The following is a 24132-nucleotide window of genomic DNA, read 5'->3' as shown; positions in this document are numbered from 1 at the left end:
GAATGAATGTATGGTCGTCTGCTAACCGCAGATAGTGAATGTGAATATATGATCATCTTTGAGACGATCCTTTGGCCACCTTTGGTGGGACCAAAGAGATGAAATTTACCTGAGCTTTGAGCGCCTGAAATGTGGCTGACCAATACGGTAGCAAGGTGCTCCCCCACTTCGACAGAGGTGCGAGAGGACCTGAAGAACGGCCATGTTTCAGCACTCTGCCGCTGGATCTTGTGCTGTTAAGACCTGTTTTAGTTGTGCTCCGTAATGACGAAAGAGTGGAGACATGGTATGCATGTGGAATATTTAAGAGTAGTTTGAAATAATAATTTCTCTATTTCAGGAACTTTTGTGGGGAGAATTAAATGTCAGGCATGTAATATTAGTGGGATTGTAGTAATCTTCGGAAGTGACCAACGGTCACAATGAAACCACGTGTAGCAGTAAGTTGAAATACTTGCGAGTGCTAGTACTAAGTTGAAAAACTTCCGAGTGTTAAAGATAAGCTGAATTACTGGCGTGTGTACTATAAGTTGGAAATATTTAAGAAATGGCGTGTGCAGGACTTGAAATTAGAGACGAGTACTTCCACGTGGTTAGTACTGTGTGAGTCTCAATCTGTGTATGAGACAAAGGATAAAGAGAAGTACTCGTCCATGGTATCAGTTGAGGACTCGCGTGTGTGATGAATATGTTCTTAACATTACTTTGCGTGATATGATTCCGTGTGACGCTAGATTCAAAGTCTGAGAGAGAAGCAAGGTGAGTCGGCCGTCTATCCAGCAACGCCACTTGGCTTGCATTGCACAGGAAGACGTGCATATATCCTCCAGAGTTCATAGTAGGAAAGTAGAATTACGAAGTGGGGCAGTGTTGTGTGAAACTGGGATAAATATTAATTGAAGTGGGAAAGCTGAAAGTGATAATGTTGTGACTATTCTCTGTGTAGTATTTCATATTGTAGTGTGGTGTATGTCATGTAATTTGGGTTGTGTGGTTTGCATGGGAGAGTAGCAAGATAGTTGCAAAAGATTAGTGGGTTATGCTTGTTCCTTCTGTACTGCTCTGTCTGGAGGAAAGTTTCGTGATGATGATTGTGAGAGTCGAAGTGTGAGAAATAATAAAAGATCCACCATCCTATCCAGAAAGTGCACTGTAGCGTTAAATAATTACGAGACCATAATATAGAGATTCACCAATGTAAAGCCATGCCCACTGGGCGGAATTTCTCATGCGTTATTGTTGTAGGTTATAGAATTTGTGTGTTTAGGTTAGAGAATTTATCGGAATAAATAAGATAGTGAAAAGAAAAAGATTGGTGGACTTTTCCTTCGAATTGTATGTGGTCATAATGTCCCGAATTTATAATGTGGGCGCCATTCATATTCAGTGCGATGGCCACGTGTTGACAAAAGCCGTTAAATAAAAAAGAAAGAAAATGTGGTATTGCCAGTGCGTAGTGAACAGTCAGAGTTCTGTAAATTACTGATAGTCAGATGCGTGTTTGTGTTGCGTATTAATCATATAGGAGGATAACTTGTAACTTAATTGTGAGTGCTAGAGTTCATGTTACTCGATAAATGAGAATGAATGCACTCGCTTGGCAGACCACTCATCTTGCAGGCCTGACTGCTTGATGCCACACTATGAGCAAGGCATGCGGGTGCCTCTCAATTTGAATGTACGACGTGTAGGGTGAGTACGTTGAGGATATCTTTCAGCGTATAAGTCTCCAGCTCCCACTGAATTTCGTTGGTATTCTCCCTAAATGAGAAGTATATCGACTTGCTCTTCGAAAGAATACACCATTCACATTCGCTTGATTCGACGATACTAGTCTTACCGTTCCTATTAGTGTTGTATTGCGAAACCGTCGAACGGTGTTTACGAGTCAATGGCACGTTGGATGGATACGCCGTATTCGGTGAATATTTGCTATTTGCACGACATACGAGACAGAATTGTCAGAGCATGTGCTACGATAAGTGTCAATGTGATAAGAAATACCACTGAATCCATGATAAGAAGATTGCAGCACTGCACTGATACCAATGGTCATCGCTTCGAACACCTTCTGTAAATGGACGTGCATGCCACCTTTGTGACCTTCGTTGACCTTCAAAGGCCTTACTGTTACACATCATTGGATACGTCTCGATAGCTGCAATCAGAAAGTAAATACCAAACTATAGCATCCCATTTAAGAAAACAAAGTTCACCTTCATATCTCTGAAGCGACCCCATTTAGCAACAAAAAACCAACGTCATACTGTGGCCCCCGTTGTCCCATGCAGTTCATGTCCAACAAACTTTTTAACTACTGTCATACTTTCGGAGTTATATTCGGTGGCAATAGTCAGTGACTCACCCTGTATAGAGATGCTTGGTGCACTCAAATGGAAATCCCTGGAAGAAAGTCTACGTTATTTACGAAGAGCACAATTCAGAAAATGTAGAGAAATGGCATTTCAAGTTGAGCGCGAAGCGATTCTACTGCCGCCAACGTACATTTCCCGTAAGGGCCGCGAAGACAGCAGAAATTAGAATCCGTACGGAGGCAGATAGACAGACGTTTTTCTCTTGTTCTATTTGTGAATGGATGAGGAAAGGAAATGATTAGTGGTAGTACAAGGTAAACCTCGCGTTGTACCATACGGTGGCTTGCGCTGTATGTATACAGATACTTGTATATGCAAATTACACCGCCTAACAAAACAAATTTTTCAAATGTCCCCTTTAGTTCAATTGTCTAAACTTACCAGTTTTCGGTTGAGATTAATGAATATGACAAAGGAAAAAGTTTATTAGCTCTAGCTTATGTGATATACAATGGGCAAAATTATATTATTTTAACGCATTAAGAGGAAGTGATACATTTTAATTACGTATGCCAACGAGACGGGAGGTCGATCCGACGTTGTCTGAACGACAGTAATATTGTAAACGTCCTCAATTGTTGGAAGAATAGCTGACAGTTGGTTGGGTGCGAAAAGAATCATGTGGTGGCTGTATGAGATCGTTTGGCTCGCCTCTAGTAAGTGAGGCGTGCAGCATCCCTCGTGTTCGAGAATATTCCATTGCTGTAGTACTGACGCTAGAAGATCTGCATTCTCCTTCGACAAATCAGTGTCTCGAACGAGATCACTCAGTTCCAACTGACTCGGTCGACGTGGTTTACCGTCTTTTCCATCAAATTCAGACTAATCGGATGTGTAAGGGTTTTTCGATTATTCATCTTCACACTGTCTTCATTTTCTACATGAAGATCACAATTTTAGGGTGGAGTAGGAACTGGTAAAGTATCTGAATGTGTAATAGGTCGAATAGCCAATATACTATTAGTGTTCTGAATTTCTCCTTCCTTTATTGGCAATCTTGCCATTATACACTGCTGGCCACCGTAAATGCAACACCAAGAAACACAAGAGGTAGCACAACAAAATTTATTGTGTAGATAACATGTTGACCAAGTATCACATGATTACGTTTACAGACGTCTGTGACATGTGGTTCCTGCCAGAATCAGTAGCCAGAGTAGCCGCCATTGTTGGAGATCACCGCTGCCACACGTCTCGACATTGAGTCAAAGAGACGTTGGATGTGTTCCTGGGGTACAGCAGCCCAAGCAGCTTCCACACGTTGCCAAAGATCATCTGGTGTGGCAGCTGGGGATGTAATCTGGGTCACTCGTTGAGCAACCGTGGACCACATGTTTTCTATCGGCGAAAGATCCGGAGAGCGAGCCGGCCAGGGAAGCAATTCAATCTGGTTATTGACGAAGAACCTTTGGACAATGCGTGCCACGTGTGGTCGCGCATTATCCTGTTGAAATATGGCTGTGGCCGAGCCCTGAAGGTAAGGAAGGACAACTGGTTCCAGCACCTCGGATATGTAGCGCCGGCTATTTAAAGTACCGGCAAAGCGTACTAGAGGCGTGCGAGAGTAATATCCAATACCGCCCCATACCATAATACCCGGTGCAAGACCAGTGTGGCGGTGCATAATGCAGCTGTCCAGCATCCTCTCTCCACGGTGTCTCCACACTCGAATCCGACCATCGTGGTGCCGCAGACAGAAGCGTGCCTCGTCAGTAAAGACAATGTCATTCCATTCTGCCGTCCACATCCGTCTGTCATCACACCATTGGCGACGGAGACGTCTGTGGTTCTGCGTCAATGGTAGACGAAGCAATGGACGTCTTGCGGACAGACCACTCTGCTGTAAACGGCGTCGAATGGTACGCGCAGACACTGGATGATGCGTTACAGACGCAATGTGCTGTGCTACGGTTCGGAATGTCACTGAGCGATCCGTCACTGCCATGCGCACAATTTGCCTATCAGCACCTGCAGTGGTGCACCGAGGTGAATGCGATCGACCACGTCGGTCCGTCGTACCCTCCTGCATCCAACGGTCACATATCCGCATTACAGTTGTTTGGTTTCGTCCAACACGACTAGCGATTTCTCTGTATGATAATCCACAATCTCGGTAAACCACTATCCTTCCTCTGTCGAACTCGGATACTTGATCAAAAGATTTTCGCTGTTGTCTACGAGGCATAACTGATCGTCTTGTGAAACAACCACAAGGTAAACACACGTGCCGAACGTACACTCGTCGAAATCGCCAAGCCTTAAATGGCGCTATGAGGTGGCGCCACAGGCGCGCGTGATGTGCGTCTGCGCTGAAATTCTAATCAGTTGCATAACTCATCGCTGCAAACCCATGGTGTAAATTTCACTTGATTCGGATGCTTCCTTCAGGGTGTTGCATTTACGGTGGCCAGCAGTGTACATATTGTTTCAAAACGAATATACGTATTACAAAGTAAACTCAAAGACCAAAAAAAGAGACGCACCAGGAAAGAATTATCCGAATGGGACGGAAATCGGTAGATGTGGTGTACATGTACAGACGAACAAATGACACAGCTTCAGAAAAATTGGATGATTTGTTAAAGAGAAAGTACTTCACAAATTGAGCAAGTCAATAACGCGTTGGTCCACCTCTAGCCTTTATGCAAGAAGATATTCGGATTGCAATTGGATGATAAAGTTGTTGGATGTCGCGCCAAGTTGTGTCCAATTGGCTCATCAGATCGTCAAAATCCCGAGCAGGTTGGAGGGTCCCGCACATGCTCCAAGAGTTCTCAGCTGGGGAGAGGTCCGACGAACTTGCTGGTCGACGTGATGTTTGGCAAGCACGAAGCCAAGTAGTAGAAACTGTCGCCGTGTGCGGACGACCGTTATCTTGCTGGAATCTCAGCTGAAGATGGCTTTCAATGATGGGCAACAAAACAGCCCGTACAGTATCGTCTCCCCAATTGAGAACGTTTACAGCATCATGTCCAGGGTCCTCCGGTCAGTTCGAGATTTTGACCATGTGACTCGCCGGTCGGACAGAATTTCGCACGATATCCTCAGGAGGACATCCAGTAACTCCATCAATCAATGCCAAGCCGAATAACTGCTTGCATAAGCGCCAGGGGTGGGCCAACGCGTTATTAACTTGCTCAAATTGTGATGCTCTTTCTCCTGAATAAATCATCCAATTTTTCATGAAATTGTTATCATTTGTTTGTCTGTAGATGTTCATCACATTTACGGATTCACGCCCCGTTCGGGTTATTGCTTCGTGGCGCCTTGCTTTTTTGTCTTACAGCGTACGTGGTATCGGGAAACCATTATTTCCGGACGTATGTTTATCGGGATTATTTGCTTATTAAATAGTGCTCTGCTCACATCTGTCTCGTTTGTACCTATAATAGTGAAAAACACTTTACGAGTTGTTGCAGATATGGTCGTTACGTTGCTCCTTACTCGAGCAAATAAATGAGCATTGGAGGATGTAATCACCTGCAGCCATAACGGATGGTATGGAGTTCGCAAGAGCGTTCTCAGATAATCGAGGCAGCTGACTGGGGAACCGGAGGAATGCGTCCAGTGTTCGTTGCTGCCTTTGTCGACACCGCCGGCTTCCAGGAAGGGCCAGTGCGAGCTTTCCAGCAGGTGTGCGTCTGCAGTACAGCCGTGCGAACTCGCACACGTCAGGAGTACAGGGCTAAAGGTGGCGACCGCTTCCGATTACCCTCATAACGAAGTAACTGCGCCAGTACTTTCCGACAAAAATATTGGCCGCCGCGCAGAAACTGCCAAATAACTCCAACGCTGATAATCTCCCGGAGTATCCTTGAGATCCACTTGTTGTGGAAATTTAGAACACATTCTGAGCTCAACATACCGAGGTACCTCGAACAGAACGACCTCCTACATGCCATACAGCATGGATTCGGAATAAGTGATGGTGCGAAACCCAACTCGCACTTTTTACACACGACATCCTAAGAACCACGGACCAAGGCAGTGAGGTACATGCAGTATTTATCGATTTCCGGAAAGCATTTGACTCACTACCACACCTACTCTTATTGTTAGGTCTGCAACTTTGCTTCCGCCCTTTTTTCTCGACATTCGAGGCTTTATCGTGAGGAACTTACAAAAACTTCACGATTCAAATTATTGGAAATCGCTGGCCACTACTTTTATCATGTTTCAGGCACCATACGAATCCCGCGACCTCCGAGCAGATTTACGAATCGGTCCAATCTTGTACACTACTGGCCATTAAAATTGTTACACCGCGAAATTTAACCGACAGGAAGAAGATGCTGTGATATGCAAATGATTAGCTTCTCAGAGCATTCACACAAGGTTGCCGCCGGTGGTGACACCTACAACGTGCTGTCATGAGGAAAGTTTCCAACCGATTTCTCATACACAAACAGCAGTTGACCGGCGTTGCCTGGTGAAACGTTGTTGTAATGCCTCGTGTAAGGAGGAGAAATGCGTACCATCACGTTTCCGACTTTGATAAAGGTCGGATTGTAGCCTATCGCTATTGCGGTTTATCGTATCACGACATTGCTGCTCGCGTTGGTCGAGATCCAATGACTGTCAGCAGAATATGGAATCGGTGGGTTCAGGAGGGTAATACGGAACGCCGTGCTGGATCCCACCGGCCTCGTATCACTAGCAGTCGAGATGACAGGCATCTTATCCGCATGGCTGTAACGGATCGTGCAGCCACGTCTCGATCCCTGAGTCAACACATGGGGCCGTTTACAAGACAACAACAATCTGCACGAACAGGTCGACGACGTTTGCAGCAGCATGGACTGTCAGCTCGGAGACCACGGCTGCGGTTACCATTGACGCTGCATCACAGACAGGAGCGCCTGCGATGGTGTACTCAACGACGAACGTGGGTGCACGAGTGGCAAAACGTCATTTTTTTGGATGAATCCAGGTTCTGTTTACAGCATCATGATGGTCGCATCCGTGTTTGGCGACATAACGGTGAACGCACATTGGAAGCGTGTATTCGTCATCAGCATAATGGCGTATCACCCGGCGTGATGGTATGGGGTGCCATTGGTTACACGTCTCGGTCACCTCTTGTTCGCATTGACGGCACTTTGAAAAGTGGACGTTACATTTCAGATGTGTTACAACCCGTGGCTCTACCCTTCATTCGATCCCTACGAAACCCTACATTTCAGCAGGCACGACCGCATGTTGCAGGTCCTGTACGGGCCTTTCTGGATACAGAAAATGTTCGACTGCTGTCCTGGCCAGCACATTCTCCAGATCTCTTACCAATTGAAAAGTCTGGTCAAATGTGACCGAGCAACTGGCTCGTCACAATACGCCACTCACTACTCTTGATGAACTGTGTTATCGTGTTGAAGCTGCATGGGCAGCTGTACCTGTACACGCCATCCAAGATCTGTTTGACTCAATGCCCAGGCGTATCAAGGCCGTTATTACGGCCAGATGTAGTTGTTCTGGGTAATGATTTCTCAGGATCTATGCACCCAAATTGCGTGAAAATGTAATCAGATGTCAGTTCTAGTGTAATATATTTGTCCAATGAATACCCGTTTATCATCTGCATTTCTTATTGGCGTAGCAATTTTAATGATCAATAGTGTAGTTCATAACTATACGTCCTCACGGCGATTGGAAGTTAATCTACGGCCGCAGAGAATTTCGTTAATGAAAACACACTTTAAACAAAAATTCATACCTTTTCTAAAAATTTTCTGTGGCGTGTAGGTAGGTAATTTCAAACTAAATAACCCAACATAATTAAGGTTACGAAGAGACGAAAATGGGTGAAGGGTAGCAGTAAGTCGAGTGTAGAAGAAACTACGGGGAACTTAACCTTCCATTCTCTTCAAAATGAACTCTTGATAATTGTAAGACATGGCATCCTATTATAATAAAATAAAACAAGTAGAAAATAGTAACAGCCTTCCAATAAAATCGTGTGCGTATGAGATACTGTCTCAATTGCGCGACTAGATTAGCGATTTTTTTGTCAGAAAGGTAACAGTTCGTAATAATCAACGGAAAGTCAGCGAGTAAAAGAGAAGTGATACCTGGGGTTTCCTAAGGAAGTGGTTTAGGCCTTCTTTTGTTCCTGATCTACATAAACCACTTACGAGTAGATTATTTACAGATGGTGCTGTCGTTACCACCTGTTAAAGTCCTCAGAAGGTCAGAATAAATTGCATTATTATTTAGGCAAGATGTATGCATTGACCGAGAAGTGAGAAGTGAACCTCAACAATAAAAAGTGTGAGATCCTCAACATCTGGGCTAGTGAAATTCGGTTGAATTTGGGTTCCACGACAAACCCCACAAACCTGAAGGTTGCTGATGTGACTAAACACCTGGGAATTACAATTAAGAATAACTTAAACTGCTGGAACCATCATACAAAAAATACTCATGGAGAAGCGAACCAGAGACTACGTTTAATAGATAGGACAAGCAGAAGCTGCAAAAAAGTCTACTCTACTCGCTAAAAACGGGAGAGAATGTCATAGATACGATACGTGAGTTGGCGTGACAGTCATTAAAACAAATGCGTTTTTCGTTGCGCCTAAATCATTCCGTGAAATTCAGTCAGCAGCTTCCCTTTCCGAATGTCAAAATTTCTTTTCGCTCCTTCTTACATGGGGAGAAATGAAAATCGTGAAAACATGTGCTTTTCAAGAGTGGAACGATAGTGAAATAGTCTGATGGTGGTATGATCAATCCTCTGCCAGACACCTCTAACCTACATGTTGCTTCCCGCCAATAAGCGGTCACTAGCTTTCAAAACAAACAAACAAAAGACTATCGACTCGCGCTAATGAATTCTACTGTAGACCCTGACGAAAACGTGGGAACTGTGTCTAATAAATTTGATTAATACGCAGAGATCCAGAAACCTAACTACCGAAGCACTGAGGTGAAACTAAATAATTCACCCCTGATTAGGAACTTGTAACACGTCACAAAATCGGTTTAATTTCCGACGCAGAGGAAAACGCGAGAATTGTGACTAGTAGATAATAAATCAACACGCAGAAACTCAAGAAACTAAACTATTAAAGCACACAGATGATATTATAAAATTCGTTCCTGGTTAGGAACTCGTAAAAGTCACAAAATCGGTTACTTCCCTGTTGCTGCGTGTGTCTCGGCCGGCTGTTGTTTAAGTGTGAGTAACAGATTAAGCATGTAGACCTAGACGTAGACAAAGAAAAATAGCGACTTCAGTCGTAAACTGAAGAAAGTGGTTTCCGAAAGAGAGCCTTTTTGGAGCTATTTTCTGATCCGTTATGGAGTATTCCTATTCTTTCCCTTTGACACCTTGTTGGGGGTTCCCACCTCTGCCGACTCACGCTCGCAGCTTGGCTTATCAGTTTTATTGTACTGATTTTTTTAGTGTAGCCAACCACCTGCTTGGTACTCGCAGATCTCGTCTTCAGGCGTACTTGTGGATAGAGTACGTCCAGCTAATGTACGGCAGTCGTCATGAATTTTTTTTACTGATTTTCACTTTGACGTTACAGCGATTGAACGAAAATGTGGAAACCCCGTGAGAAATGCATGCTTGAAGGTAAACGCAGACGCTGGACAGGGCTGGAGATTGCGTTGTTGCCTTTGCCCACGGACAGCTGTACAATGGCCCCAGTACATTACTAGCGCCAGCGTTCAAAGTGTGCTGTGTGATTGTGAGTGCATTATGTCGAAGCTACACTGTGTGATCAAAAGTATCCGGACACCCCCAAAAACAAACGCTTTTCATATTAGGTGCGTTGTGCTGCCACCTACTGGCAGGTACTCCATATCAGCGACCTCAGTAGTCATTAGGCATTGTGAGAGAGCAGAATGGGGCGCTCCGCGGAACTCAAGGACTTCGAAGGTGGTCAGGTGATTGAGTGTCACGTGTGTCATACGTCTGTACGCGAGATTTCCACACTCCTAAACATCCCTAGGTCCACTGTTTCCAATGTGATAGAGAAGTGGAAACGTGAAGGGACACGTACAGCACAAAAGCGTACAGGCCGACCTCTTCTGTTGACCGACAGAGACCGCCGACAGTTGAAGAGGGTCGTAATGTGTAATAGGCACACATCTATACAGACCATCACACAGGAATTCCAGACTGCATCAGGATCCACTGCAAGTACTATGACAGTTAGGCGGAAGGTGAGAAAACTTGGATTTTATGGTCGAGCGGCTGCTCATTACCCGGGTGCGGCGCCGAGTCCTCCCGAAACCGGGTAGGTAAGCAGGTAACAGGACAGAATCCTCCCAAACTGACACAATGCGACAGAGCATTGTGTGCGGTAATGACCACAGCTGCCTGCGGCCACTTCGCAGTTCGCGGCAGACCGTTGTAGAGTGAACATCTCCTCAGGCGAGCTTACAAATGGCTCTGAGCACTATGGGACTCAACATCTGTGGTCATCAGTCCCCTAGAACTTAGAACTACTTAAACCTAACTAACCTAAGGACATCACACACATCCATGCCCGAGGCAGGATTCGAACCTGCGACCGTAGCAGTCGCGCGGTTCCGGACTGAGCGCCTAGAACCGCTAGACCACCGCGGCCGGCGCGAGCTTACAGTTTCAGTAGGTAGGAAGGGAACGAAAATGTTGGTTTCAAAAACTGCTGAAAGGTGGTCTAGTGCGATGGAGTGCAACATTAATGGATGCAGAAGTTTTTGTTAAAACTGTTTCTATTGAGGAGATGGATGTCGTGGAGTATCAAGAAGAGCACAATCATGAAGAAATGCCTCATAACAAAATTCAGAGGCAAGAAATCATTTCTGACCTAAAGAGAAAAGCCATAGAAGATATTTGTGAGAGACCGCCAAAAATAATTTACCAGAAGTTAAAAGGAGAAGATACGCAAGATATAACTACGAGGGATGTCAACAATTCTCGTAAATCTATTTCAAAAGTTAGGCGCAAAATTCTGCCAAAACTGCCCACGAATGCTGCTGATGTTCATGATGTTATCAACACGCTGAATGTGGAAACCACAGACGGGGCAAAGTGTTTATTAGAAAATAACATCGAGAACAGACAGACAGCAGGGCAAAATGTCTGACTCCAATTCAAGAAGCAGCTCCCAAAAGAAACAGAGGTAGGCCTATGCATTTTCTAAAATATTATCTCACGTGCTTCATTAACAGAGTTGACAGTTGTTCCTTTGAGTTGTTGTTTATTTATTTTAATGAAATTTATTGATTTATAGGTAGGCCACGAAAGGAAGTTACATTAAATCCACAACCCAGCATCTCTGGAGTGACAAAGGAGAGAACGAAGAATGATAATAAATGTGGATCCTCTGGCCACAGTTATTTAGAAGACGTGAGTAAAAATCAGGGGCACTATGGATTGATTCAAATGGCTCTGAGCACTACGGGACTTAACATCTGAGGTCATCAGTCCCCTAGAACTTACAAGGGAACCTCCCCATCGCACCCCCCTCAGATTTAGTTATAAGTTGGCACAGTGGATAGGTCTTGATAAACTGAACACAGATCAATTGAGAAAACAGGAAGAAGTTGTGTGGAACTGTGAAAAAATAAGCAAAATATACAAACTGAGTAATCCATGGGCCACATAGGCAACATCATGGAGAATGTAAGATCAGGAGCGCTTTGGTCTCGTGGTAGCGTGAGCGGCTGCTAAACGAGAGGTCCTTGGTTCTAGTCTCCCTGGACTGAGAATTTTACTTTCTTCATTTTTGCATAGTTATTATCTGTCCGTTCGTTCATTGACGTCTCTGTTCACTATAATAAGTTTAGTGTCTGTGTTTTGCGACCGCATCGCAAAACCGTGCGATTAGTAGACGAAAGGACGTGCCTCTCCAATGGGAACCGAAAACATTTGATCGCACGGTCATAGGTCAACCGATTCCTCCACAGGAAAACACGTCTGATTTATTCTACACGACACTGGTGACAGCATGTGCGTCACATGACAGGAATATGTTGTCGACCCACCTAACTTGTACACTTGGCGAATGGGTAAAAAGATTCTTCTACCTTGCCCGATTTAGGTTTTCTTGTGGATGTGATTGTTGTGGCGTAACAAACGAGCTACGCCACACTGAGAAGGAAGCCGAAAGGCACGCGTACACACACGCCGACTGGCGTCAAGTCTGGAACAGGATACTTTATGACTGCTATAAAGAAAATACGTAGCTTTGGAATACACTTAACTTTTAATGCTTCCTTTGGTACATCTCTCTTGACTATACAAATGAGACTCGTAAGATACATGCACTGATACAATTGGCGCCTTGCCAAGTCGTAGCCATTAACTTAGCTGAAGGCTATTCTAACTGTCTCTCGGCAAATGAGAGCAAAGGCTTCGTCAGTATAGTCGCTAGCAACGTCGTCGTACAACTGGGGCGAGTTCTCGTACGTCGCTCGAGACCTGCCGTGTGGTGGCGCTCGGTCTGCGATCACACAGTGGCGACACGCGGGTCCGACATGTACTAATGGACCGCGGCCGATTTAAGCTACCACCTAGCAAGTGTGGTGTCTGGCAGTGACACCACAGTGATAATCACTCCCAAAAAAGTGATGAAAACATAAGAGTTTGTCACATAAACTGAAAATAAAAAATTAAACTTTACGCTCGATGGAAGATTTGAAACTTGGACCTTCCGTTCCGCAGCTGCTCACGTTACCACGAGACCACGGCGCTCCTGCGATCTCACTGTCCATGATGTTGCATATCTTCCCATGAACTACTCAGTTTGTATATTTTGCTTATTTTTTCACAGTTCCACACAACTTCTTCCTGTTTTCTCAATTAATCTGTTTTCAGTTTTTCAAGGCCTGTCCACTGTGCCAACTTATAACTAAATCTGAGGGGGGTGCGATGGGGAGGTTCCCTTGTTAGAACTAGTTAAACCTAACTAACGTAAGGACATCACACACATCCATGCCCGAGGCAGGATTCGAACCTGCGACCGTAGCGGTCTCGCGGTTCCAGGCAGCAGCACCTAGAACCGCACGGCCACTTCGGCCGGCCACTATGGATTCAGCGCAGTTTTCGTTTAATGTGTTAACACTCGAAGTGTCAACATACTTTTGAAGAGAGTGAGGAGGTTTTTATCTGCAACAAGTGTCAAAAACCTTTCTGATGAAGACTAAAATCAGGCTTTCATTTAATCAGTAAATTCAGTTCAGTGTTGTTGCTCATTACTTCGTCAGTACTTCATCATTATTATCATAAATAAGCCTCAATGTGGTAAAATGTCAAAATAAAATCTTTTATAGAAATACAGTGCTTTCATTATTTAATTAATGCATTATCACGAAATTACCCAAGTAATGTGACGAACTTACCAAGAGGTATCACGAAATAACCTACAAAATTCTTAGTTGATGAAATCATAAGGTAGAGAATATAGAAACAACTAATCATAACATTGTGCATATTGAGTAATGCATTTAAGGACAGGCTTACATATGTAATACATCAGCCTTTCAAAATATTTGTATGTACTTTAAATTAACTTAATACAGAAATCCTCACGAAATTACCAAGGTTTACCATACGTGATAATGGATGTGAATGATTATGTGTTTCAAAAGCAATACATTACCAAGAATTTTTATTAAGATGTAATGTCAAAGTCTCTCTTATCGTTACATAATTCGGTGACCAACATGGGAGATGCTTCAGTGAATTGTGCGGAAGACACTGAAAGTGACAGATGACACCAGCATCGACGCACCGATAGTTAAATCGAAAAAGCTTTGTTTTGACCGACATCTCGTTTCTAACAGACAGTGGAGTTGATTGTGATGACATATTTTAACTGTACATAGCACTTTTGTTAAATGGTGGTTAACAATGTTCAACAAGCTATAGCGACTGATGTAACTGCATACACCACAAGAAGACAGACATTTTATATAATCATAATGGGGTTTTTTAAAGTATGACCGACAGACTAACAAACGAAGCAAACATTAGATCTTATAATCAAACGTTTCCCTGAGACATTTAAGTCTCTTTTTATTATCTACCATAATGATCGAAGCAGACAAAATGAATTAAAACTAGTGCTGCCGGCGGGAATCGAACCCGGGTCCTTTTCCTTGCTAGGTAGAAATACTAACCATTTCACCACCGCAATACGATGGTCAACCTAGGAGAAGTAAATATTGCCTTCCATTAGGTTATTCTTCTCTTTTGGAACTCAGTGGCCGTAGCAGATGCCAAGGAAGCGAAGAACAACTTCAGTTAATTTTATTTTTGTATTCTAACTGTAGTATCAAGCTGAGGTTTGTGCCTCGAAACATGTTGCTCTAATTGAAGGAAATAAAAAAAATTGTGAGTGATAGCGGTCTCTGACAAACCTGTCAATATGTATGAAACAGTCACGGTCGATGAACAGTCAATGTGAGTTTAAATTGATGTATACGACAGTCGGTGTCGCTGCAACAGAAACCCTCCAAAAATATGCTTTTTTTAAAAAAAAAATACATTTTTAACAATGAAAGGAATTCACTAACAGCTTCTATTCTTCTTTGTTTGCAGGTAAGTCAGCGTGGATTCCATCACAAACGCTGCAGCGGGTTTTTCTTACAGAAGTAAGTAGCCATCCAGTTCAATTTTATTTCTGTATGGCATAGACCATTTTTTTGGAGTGATAAGGAAACTGATAGCACCGTGCACAAAAAAAGAAACAAATCCACATCACCGAAAAATGGCAGGAAAAGCGCGGAAATTGCACCGTAGTTAGTACTTCCTTAAATGGCTGCGGCCTTATATATTTTCCCAGTTGTTCCTTTATTTGTTTCATTTATTTTATTCATCAAGGTCCATGGCACCATGCGAGCCAGAGCTATCTGGTCAGTACGCTGATCATAAAATTTTTAAATTAAAGAATTAGTGAAACACGAAAAACCTGCGAGGGAGCATTCGAATAAACAATATCTTATGGCAAGAACTCCGCGAATAGTTGCATTTGCAGCCAGTTTCATTAAGGCACTTCCGGTTTCGTGACTCACAGCCACAATATCAGGTGCACATAAACATCAAAACATAGTAAAAAAAAAAAAAAAAAAACACGGCGGAGAATATACACTCATGCTCATAAATTAAGGATAATTGCAGAATCTGGTGCGACACAACGTGGTACTACACAAAACTGGCGCTAATAGCATAGGCACATAGGAAACACACACGGCACAGATCTGTACGTCCACGATATTGGTGGCAAGTTGAGAAAACCGTCCCGAAACACATATGCTACAAAACGCCGCTGTTTCGTGCGCATGTCCCCCGAGATCAGTATAGGATATGATCACCGTGAACACGTACACAGGCCGCACAACGGGTTGGCATACTCTGGATCGGGTGGTCGAGCAGCTGCTGGGGTATAGCCTCCCATTTTGCACCAGTGCCTGTCTGAGCTCCTGAAGTGTCCTAGGGGTTTGAAGACGTGCAGCGATTCGTCGACCGAGAACATCCCAGACGTGCTCGATGGGTTTTAGGTCCGGAGAACACGCAGGCCACTCCATTCGCCTGATATCTTCTGTTTCAGGGTAACCCTTCAAAATGGCAGCTCGGTGGGGCCGTGCGTTATCATCCAGCAGGAGGAAGGTGGGACCCACTGCACCCCTGAAAAGGCGGACATACTGGTGCAAAATGACGTCCCGATACAAGTGACCTGTTACAGTTCCTCTGTCAAAGACATGCAGGGGTGTACGTCCACCAATCATAATCGCACCCCACACCATCAAACCACGACCTCCATACAGGTCCCTTTCAAGGACATTAAGGGGTTCGTATTTGGTTCCTGGTTCACACCAGAAAAAAAAAACCGGCGAGACTACACTTGGACTCTTCCGTGAACATAACTTTGGACCACTGCTCCAATGACCATGTACTGTTTTTGACACCAGGCTTTACGGGCTCTCCTGTGAGGAGGGGTCAGTGGAATGCACCTTGCAGGTCTCCGGACGAATAAAACATGTCTGTTCAGTCGTCTGTAGACTGTGTGTCTGGAGACAACTGTTCCAGTGGCTGCGGTAAGGTCCCGAGCAAGGCTACCTGCAGTACTCCGTGGCCGTCTGTGGGCACTGATGGTGAGATATCGGTCTTCTTCTGATGTTGTACACTGTGGACGTCCCGTACTGTAGCGCCTGGACACGTTCCATGTCTGCTGGAAACGTTGCCATAATCTTGAGATCACACGTTGTGGCACACGGAGGGCCCATGCTATGACCTGCTGTCTTTGATGAGCCTCTAGTCGCCCTAGTATTCTACACCTCATATCGTCATCAATACGTGTTCTTTGAGCCATTTTCAACACACAGTCACCATTGGCACGTCTGAAAACGTCTGCACACTTAGTCGCTGCACCGTATTCTGATATGCATCAACACACCTCTGCGTATGTGGACTGCTGCCAGCGCCACCGTGCGACGAACGCAGGTCAAATGCACCGCATGGTCATACACCGAGGTGATTTAAACCCGCAAACCGTCCACCACAGCGTTGTTTCAGCATGTATCAGCATTATCCTTATGAGCATGAGTGTAGAAACCCCAACCTTCACAAAATCATAATGGTCGTAGGACGGATATTGAATGAATAAAAAGTTGGACGAGGGAAGACAACTGCATATAAACATCAAAACGTTGTACACAACGTGGCGAAGAATGTAGGAGGCCCAGCCTCCCTAGTTACAAGCATAACACCGGTAGGGCAGACATATTTTCTGTTGCCAAACTTTTCATTCATTGACTGTCCGCCCTACGGACATGATGGTTTACGGTTTTAGCTATGAAGATTGAACCTTCCGTATTCTCCTCCGTGTTGTGTACTATGTTGTAACGTGTACAACCACCTTATGATGTGGGTGTAAGCCACTAAATCAAATGGCTCTGAGCACTATGGAACTTAACATCTATGGTCATCAGTCTCCTAGAAGTTAGTACTACTTAAACCTAACTAACCTAAGGACATCACACAACACCCAGTCATCACGAGGCAGAGAAAATCCCTGACCCCACCGGGAATCGAACCCGGGAAACCACTAAATCGGTAGTAGCTTAAATAATTGGTTCCAAACACAGCTGTTTGCTGAGTTCTTGATACAGAACGTACTACCGCAGCTGCGTTTGGAATAATTAACACATTACACTGAAAGGACCTCAACTGCTGAGACGGCATCCTGTACAGAATAGAAGAAGTGAGCCTCAGGGAAAGTTTTCAACGCGGATTTGAATACTGGAATCTGTCACTCACCTTTTTCTGTTCTCCTGGAAGCCTGCTATAAATTACACCTGCTCAATACTGCACGCCTTTCTGAAGAATGCTTCAGGAAGTGCTGGGCAAGTTCATACCGTTTCTCCGTCTAGTGGAATACGATGACAGTATGACATTATTGGTCCCAACACCCCACCTGGGGTTGTCCGGCCGTCTGGAGCATGTCTTCCTATCTGACGCGTAGCTGACGATGAGCTGAAATAATTACGACAACACAAACAACCAGTCCGCGAGCGAAGAAAATCTCCGACCCTCCCGGGAATCGAACCAACGACCCCGTAGGCCAACGGCACTAAACTTGAAACGTCCCCGTAGAAAAATTAGTAAATTACTGTGCTGGTAAACCCCTCACGTTATTTTATTTTCAAACAGCTGAGCAGAACTGAACGTAATCAGACATTTCGCTCTTCTCCTATTCTGATCAACTCTAAACTGACAATATTTTTAGCGCAACGCTACGTGCTGTTCGCATCCAACTGCCCAACACTACAATAACGAATGTTACAACAATGCCAACCAGCCACAGACTGCACACTGCACAGCCAGTGATTTTCATACAGAGCGCTACGTGGCGTTACCAAAGTAAAAACCCAAACAGCCTACTTATAAACTGTGAACCACAAGCTAGAGTCTTCAGTCCTGTGTTCACCGAATGAATGTTCCCGTTTCTTCCGAGTGAGTCAACACTGTCAACAACAACAAATACCGTGATGCGGTACATGTACAAGGAACCAGAGCTAGAATTCCGACACACCCGTATCAGAAAACAAGAAGTATTATGAATATAAGTTGGTTGGTTGGTTGGTTTTGGGGAAGGAGACCAGACAGCGTGGTCATCGGTCTCATCGGATTAGGGAAGGACGGGGAAGGAAGTCGGCCGTGCCCTTTGAAAGGAACCATCCCGGCATTTGCCTGGAGCGATTTAGGGAAATCACGGAAAACCTAAATCAGGATGGTCGGACGCGGGATTGAACCGTCGTCCTCCCGAATGCGAGTCCAGTGTCTAACCACTGCGCCACCTCGCTCGGTGAATATAAGTGTAAGGAAGTGTTTTGTATAAGTAACTAGCTCAGTGCCCGCTGCTTCGCTCGCGTAGACTTTATGGCCCGCAGAGATATTTCTGTTTTGATTTAATCGAATTTTCATGTAGTTCACGAATTGCAACACCTTCTAAGATTTTCACGCTAATTAAGGCCATACGAGCATGGTCTTCTCCGAATGTACTTCTAACAATAAAACGATTATGGCAGCTGGAATCCAAAGTTTTTGTTGATCATGCCTTTTGCGTTCTTGCGGAGATATTTGCATAGCAACTTTCATCCCCCAACAAATATTTCTTTATATCTAAGTGAAAGGTGAAATACCAAGCCGGCCGGAGTGGCCGTGCGGTTCTAGGCGCTTCAGTCTGGAGCCGAGCGACCGCTCCAGTCGCAGGTTCGAATCCTGTCTCGGGCATGGATGTGTGTGATGTCCTTAGGTTAGTTAGGTTTAATTAGTTCTAAGTTCTAGGCGACTGATGACCTCAGATGTAAAGTACCATAGTGCTCAGAGCCATTTGAACCATTTTGAAATATCAATTTTCATAAATTTAGCTTTAAATTTTATTAATGTAACGAAATGTTATCTTAAAAATTTTCATACCCTATTGCACTCCCTTAGGCAGTTAGTTTTTTTTTTCTTCTTTTTTTTTGTTACCAAACTAGAAGCCAAATACCAGTTTCGGTAGACGTAGCCTTGAGAATCCTTTAGTAGTTCTATAGTAGTTATTTATTTAAAAAAAGCTTTAACCATTTTACTCCTTTAGTAGTTGAATTTCCAAAAATGCCGAAACACGAATTTTTTTATTTTGTTTCATGCAGGTGGGTGACTATTGCTGATGTGTGGTGGTTTCTGTGTTTTAGTGCTGCCATGTGTTCTTTGATCTAATCTCAAATGATCTGCCTGTCTGGCCTACACCATGTTAACAACACAAGTATCAGTGTCCTACACATCCAACCAAAAGGCAGAAAACTAGACATACCTGAAACACTCAAAATATACCAACACCAAACAAAACAACTTGAATCCACCTTAAATGACAAAAATGACGATATTTACAATAGTATTATCTCTGGTTTCAGCAGCTACCTACATCATTCAAAACCGCGCACACCCACTCTCTCTCTCTCTCTCTCTCTCTCTCTCTCTCTCTCTCTCTCTCTCTATCACACACACACACACACCTTAATGTTTACCATAAATATTTAGTCATGTTACCATGACAGCCGCCAAGGCAAGAGATTGACGTCATTTAGAGATATTTCATTGCACCAACATCTTGTACCCCTTGTCATCTTGAAACTATATGTACATCAACTACTGGCACAAATTTTATATCCGCCTGCATAATTTAAGTTCCTCCAAAAAAATCGTAACACAACACACACACAAATGTCATACTAACTAATGTAAATCCACCTGATGATGGAGGTTTAAACCTTTGAAACGCATCGTGGAGATAAATGAAACGCTGACTGGTAACAGTAAACGTGTTGTTTCATTTAATAAAATATCTGCTAAAACACATAACCAAGGAGAACAAGACCCACATCAACTCAAAACCAAAAGCAACAGAACAAAACACACTCAGAAGGCTAAACAAAAAACTACAAGAACACAACGCAATCGTCACGAAGACGGATAAGGGAAATACCCTGCTCCTTATGAGTGAGACAGAACACAAACATTCATAGAATAGAACAACATCGTTAAATTAATCAGTGGGCCCACCATGATATAGCAAAGAAACATACAGAAACTTCTGAAAACACTCAAACTTACCGTCACAGAAACTCGAGCCATACTCATGACACAGAACAATCCCAAAGCAACCATCCTAAATAGTTTACCACAGATAAGTAAACGTAACTGTCCAATAAGAACAGCAATTAATTTAAAAATGCGCCATCTTACCTCCTACCTAGGCACATACGTACAGTACTACAGAAATTGCACACTTCCACAGACACCTGCAAACACCAACAAACATATTGGAAAGACAGCAGACATAAATATTCCAACATCTGACATCACCTCAGTGTTCACAAATGTGCCAGTAGCGGAAAAAAAATCAGCAGCAAGATATTATCTGTTCTTTCGGACCACCTCCTTCTGTGCTGGATGCACACGCATTGCCCGAACTCTTACAGAACTCGGAAAGATTGTCTGCAGCGAGTAATGAGTGTAATGGGCAGGGCCACTACGAATGTGGTGTGTGGACATTAAGTTGGGAATGTCGGTCCCACGGGGAGCGTGCAAGGGATAAATCCCTGCAGTCGCACTATCCTTTGTGCCCTCGGTGGCTCAGACGGATAGAGCGCCTGCCATGGAAGGAGGAGATCCCGGGTTCGAGTCCCGGTCGGGGCACACCTTTTCAACTGTCCCCGTTGATGTATATCAACGCCTGTCGACAGCTTAGGGTCTTGATTTAATTATCATTTCTAAAAAAATCAGCATTGTTGAAGAACGACTGCAGAAATGAGGGAATGCAACGAATGCGCACGTAGATGAAATTGAAGCCATCCTAACCGTTGTAACAGAGCAGAGCTAGTTTACTTTCAACAAGGAGTTCTGTCTACAAAATAATGGCCTACCAGTGCCCTCACCCATGACTGGTCTACTTGAAAACATATTTCTGAACCACATTCAAAACAAAATATTCGCTTAAATTATACATTCATAATAATAGAAGGTTACCTGTTGGTTCTCGTATGTTGAAGACATCATTTGCTTCACAGACTAAACAGAGATCTCCCCCGCCCCCCCCCCCCCAAAAAAAAACCAACTAGACAGTGACATAAACACAGGGTGAACACCCAAAAATCAAATTCACCATAGAGACAAAAGCAGGCTCGAAACTTAATTTTTTTTTTTTTTGAGATCACTAAACAGAAAATCAACAACAAACGTAATATTGGAATATTCAGATAACCTACAGCCGCAAGTATAACCATTCACAACCATTCCAGTCACCCCCAGGCACACAAACTCTAAAGTTTCTAATACGTGATACACAGGCTTAAGGGAACTCCAGTAGACAAACTCGGCTACACACAGGAACTCAACACAATACGCCAGAGAGAGAGAGGGTACAACACATAGATAATAAACAAACTGAACAACAAAATATAGCGCGACTGCTACGGTCGCAGGTTCGAATCCTGCCTCGGGCATGGATGTGTGTGACGTCCTTAGGTTAGTTAGGTTTAAGTAGTTCTAAGTTCTAGGGGACTGATGACCTCAGAAGTTAAGTCCCATAGTGCTCAGAGCCAACAAAATATAAAAGCAACGAAACGTAAACGAATTACCAGCGACAGCGTACAAACACGTGACAAACGCAGGGAATCAGGAACACTTTACAGAACACAGCCTAGCACATAGTAAGATAGAGCTACGAAAACAGCCACAGGGTGGGGAACATACTGTAGGAACGAGGACTGAAAATATTGTTCTGCAGAAAAATTTGAACACCTCCGCAGACAAATTCTTCATAGCTGGACTCTATCAGTTAATCTGTAGTTCATGCCAGTCTGTCTACACAGGCCAGACATGCACAAATTTCAAAACAATATGTTCTGAACACCCCAGAGCCTTAAAATGTGACAGTAGACACTCAACTTTTGCAGATTATGTCATACAGGAAAAGCGCCACCCAAACATTAATGATCTTCAGCCCTCGGAGACAGAAATAGTCTCTATCAAAAGACAGTACATGATGTTTTGGTTTGCGGGGTGCCCAACTGCGCGGCCATCAGTGGCCGACTCGCTGTAGACAACTACCATATACGGAAAGCAATAATACAAGGAAAGAAGGCCTTGAACTACAATAGAACACTGTGCGACAAAATACTGCTTGGAGCAGTCAGTGAGCTATACATAGACATTTCCCGACACAAAACATCATCATTAAACACCCTCAAACATTGAAAAACACCCCTCTCTTTCTCTCTCTCTCTCTCTCTCTCTCTCTCTCTCTCTCTCTCTCACACACACACACACACACACATTTTTACACATACGTTCTCCCCTTGCAGAGACACTACAGCAGTTCTCAGAAGACATTCAATCAGCGGCGCAGTAAAACGTAATGCAAACTATGAACAAGTGAGCAGCGACAACAACATAGCACCTTTCAGTGAATGTGAAGACGGGAGTGTGTGGTGAAAACACAGTTTGTGGAAAATACGTGTGAAGTAAACGTGGCAGTGAAATCACATAAAAAACGGGGCGAAAACAGTGTAAACAATAGCAGTAGAAAGAAAATCTAGCAGATATACACAGCAGGGCGGAAAATGTGAGTATAAGGCTTCAAATATTATCAAATTTTCTTTGTGACTACTTTGCAGGCGACATGCTATCAAGCGCCTGACAATAAAGCGATATGATCGATTCGTGTCATTATAAGAAACCTTTATTTATCAGCATCACTGTGTCCTTACGGGGAGGTTTACTACCTTTTGGTTCAAAATCGAATTTTTTTAAATTGTATTTTTTGATCAATAAAAGTGTTTAGGATCCATCCCTGAAACGGTTTTTCCGAATACGGAACGGAACGGTTGAACAAAAAAATGCTCCTGCCTGAAATCGGCCTTTTTCACGCACCAGTTTGTTTCTTTCGGAGGACGAGTTATTGTACCGGTGCCTGGGAGGAAACATACAAAATTCAAATGGAAGTTTGAACGCATGTGTTTGCAAGTTAGCCCCCAGGCATTTGCATTCTGGTGCGAAGACAGTGGAGATTGTGACATTCCTGGCAGTGAGCAGCTTCAACGAAGGGTATTCAGCAATTCTGAAGACCATGACAACCATGGACGTCACCCTGGGACTCTATTCGACGCAGCTCGCCAAGCATTCGGACGACCACCGGATTCGAGCGGCCGAAAACCGCTTGTCGCCGGCCGTACGAGCGGCTCTGGAGCAGCGCAGGATGGCCCAGATCGAGCAGAACGCCCTCTGTGAGGAAGAGGAAGGACTAGTTTATGGACCCGGAAAAGCAGATTGCATGTACGGTGCATAATATTGCACTTATATGTAGTCAAAACTTCAAACGCGGTTTTCTCGAAATGATGATTCTTTTTTTTTTTTTTTTTTTTCGCGCGGTATATTAACCTGAAATCTACTGAACCGATTGGCATGATTCTTCGTTTTCGACTAAGCTAACTAAATAGTCTAGGAGTTGTACCACTTTTATTCCGATCCATCAACGATAAATATTTTTACTTGTCCGAAGAAGTCGAAAAATCGATCAAAACCGTATTTTTTTTTTTTTTTCAAATGGCTGACATTTTCTTCCCTACGGTCCAAATAACTTAAGCGACGTACAACCTAAAGAATCTTGTACAGGGTGGTACATTGATAGTGACCGGGCCAAATATCTCACGAAATAAGCATCAAACGAAAAAATTACAAAGAACGAAACTCGTCTAGCTTCAAGGGGGAAACCAG

At 43.8% G+C, this 24132-nt stretch overlaps 1 non-coding gene across 1 annotated transcript; it reads left to right on the top strand.

Moving 5' to 3' along the window:
• Positions 1-20979: 20979 nt before the first annotated feature.
• On the top strand, positions 20980-21054 carry Trnap-ugg (transfer RNA proline (anticodon UGG)). The gene has a single exon. It is a non-coding gene; the product is annotated as a tRNA-Pro (tRNA).
• The last annotated feature ends 3078 nt before the right edge of the window (positions 21055-24132 follow it).

Source organism: Schistocerca nitens, chromosome 12 (genome assembly GCF_023898315.1).
Source record: "Schistocerca nitens isolate TAMUIC-IGC-003100 chromosome 12, iqSchNite1.1, whole genome shotgun sequence".
Lineage (NCBI taxonomy): Eukaryota > Metazoa > Arthropoda > Insecta > Orthoptera > Acrididae > Schistocerca > Schistocerca nitens.
This window is presented reverse-complemented; position numbering and strand designations above follow the sequence as displayed.